Source organism: Engraulis encrasicolus, chromosome 18 (assembly GCF_034702125.1).
Source record: "Engraulis encrasicolus isolate BLACKSEA-1 chromosome 18, IST_EnEncr_1.0, whole genome shotgun sequence".
Taxonomy (NCBI): Eukaryota; Metazoa; Chordata; class Actinopteri; order Clupeiformes; family Engraulidae; genus Engraulis; species Engraulis encrasicolus.
Genome location: NC_085874.1, coordinates 49,060,327 through 49,062,826, shown reverse-complemented (window position 1 = coordinate 49,062,826; position 2,500 = coordinate 49,060,327). Strand labels below are relative to the sequence as shown.

Below are 2,500 nucleotides of genomic sequence, written 5' to 3'. Positions count from 1 at the left end.
AGGAGAGGAGAGGAGAGGAGAGGAGAGGAGAGGAGAGGAGAGGAGAGAGATGGTAGAAACCAATGGCACACTCCTGCAGGGAGACAGGAGAGAGAGGAGAGGAGACAGGGGTGAGATGGAGAGACAGGGGAGAGGAGAGAGGGTGAGAGAGGAGACAGGGGAGAGGAGAGAGGAGAGGAGGTGAGAGGTGAGGAGAGAGGGAAGGGAGACAGGGGAGAGAGGAGAGGGGGAGACAGGGGAGAGGAGAGGAGGAAACAGGGGGGAGAGAAAAGAGGAGAAATGGAGAGAGACATGTGGATGAGTTAAGGGTGTAGAAAGAGAAAAAGAGAAAGAGAAGAGTAAGAGAGGCATACAAAAGAAAGGAGAGGAAAAGAGAGGGAGAGAAGTGTGAGATAGAAGGAGAGAGGTGAGGAGGGGAGAGGAAAGAAGAGAGGAGAACAGGGGTGAGGAGGGGAGAGGGGAGAAGAGAAGAGAAGAGAAGAGAAGAGAAGAGAAGAGAAGAGAAGAGGGGTGAGGAGAGGAGAGGGGTGAAGAGGAGTGAGGAGGGGAGAAGAGAGGAGAAGAGGAGAAGAGGAGAAAAGAGGAACAGAGAGAGAGAGAGAGACATAGAAGAGAGGAGAAGAGGAACAGAGCGAGAGAGAGAGAGAGAGAGAGAATCGTAGAAGAGAGGAGAAGAGGAAAAGAGAGAGAGAGAGAGAGAGAGAGAGAGAGAGAGAGAGAGAATCATAGAAGAGAGGAGAAGAGGAAAAAAGAGAGAGAGAGAGAGAGAGAGAGAGAGAGCGAGAGAGAGAACCGTAGAAGAGAGGGGAAGAGGGGCGTGCCCTCCAGGCCCTAACGAGGGGGTGCGGCGCCCATCGAAAATTAATCGAGTCGATTTGCGACGCCATCTGCTCACCCATGAACTCGTTGCACACACACACTTTTACACAAACTCTCACACATGCTCATTTAATAAACCCTGTGTGTGTGTGTGTGTGTGTGTGTGTGTGTGTGTGTGTGTGTGTGTGTGTGTGTGTGTGTGTGTGTGTGTGTGTGTGTGTGTGTGTGTGTGTGTGTGTGTGTGTGCTTGGTAGTAATTGCCATCTGTTTAGGTGGTTCAGGAGGCGCCGCTCTGCTCTGCGCGTCTGAATGAATGGCGAGTAACTATGACATTGTGTGCGCCCATTCTGAGTCTCGACCCTACAACAGGCACGAACTACCACAAACAATAACACCCAACATAAACACAAACCACAGCAAAAACACAAACATAACCATAAACAAACACACAGCGACATAAACACAGAGGCCATTTTGACTGCAAACAACCAGGCCAGACCAAATGGCCGCGGCACTCAGTAACAATCGCCATTGGATGACATGTTTTGCAAGGCTATTAAAGGGACACTGTGTGAGATTTTTAGTTTTTTTTATTTCCAGAATTCATGTTGCCCACTCACTAATGTTACCTTTTTCATGAATACTTACCACCACCATCAAATTCTAACTATTCATTATGACTGGAAAATTGCACTTTTCATACATGAAAAGGGGGGATCTTCTCCATGGTCCGCCATTTTGAATTTCCAAAAATAGCAATTTTTAGCTGCAAAAATATTTGTTTATTACTTCGTAAACTTTCATGTAAAGCTCAAATTTGGCAATAGGCAGTAGTCCAGTTTCAATGAGCAGCATAGTTGCAGCACCTTTTTCGACCATTTCCTACCAGTAGCGTGGCGTGCGTTATTTTTCCGAGGAAGCCAGGGAGAACAAAAAAGAAAATAATATAATATAATATAATATGATATAATATAATATAATTATTAACCAGTAGCGGCGTCTGGCTGGGACAACAAGCAAGGCAGAAAGTTTGGCCATGAGAATAAAATCAATAAGGTATAATTTATGAGATGTATTGCATGTTTGCGAACCAGGAAGGCATATAACTGCCCAGAACTCCTGCGAAGCACGGGAAGGAGAGGTCTGTTTTGGACAGCACACCACGAGCGCAGCTACAGCTCTTTTTTTTGTGATCAATTTTTTATTATGTTTTTAATACATCACAGAAAAACAAAACAAGACAACGATCATGGACAACAATCAACATCTACCCCCCCCCACACACACACACACACACAAACACACACACACACCCACAAACACACACATCCACATCCACACACACACACACACAGGTCTCATTCCCAGCTCGCTCACCCAGTTCTAGAAAACACACAAAAAATGTTAACAGCTCAGCATAAGGGGATAGTAGAAGAGAATAAGAAGATGAAAAAGAACAAGCCATCATCCCAGCATCCTGCTTATAAAAGATGACCACTCATTGATGTTCTTCCTCAGAGCACCGTGCATACTGGCCACAGATTTTTCGAGTTTGGCGAGGTCTATGACTGTATTAATCCAATGTTGTTGTGACAAAGCATGAGGAGTTTTCCATCTTTGTGCAATTATTTTTTTAGCGGCAGTTAGGGCTACCAAGAGCCAGCGTTGCTGCACCAGGGAA

General features: G+C 45.7%; 1 protein-coding gene across 1 annotated transcript in view; it reads right to left on the bottom strand.

The window, feature by feature from the left end:
• lama2 (laminin, alpha 2) overlaps positions 1–2,500 on the bottom strand; it is a 441,866-nt gene that overhangs the window by 121,530 nt on the left and 317,836 nt on the right. The window lies entirely within an intron of this gene.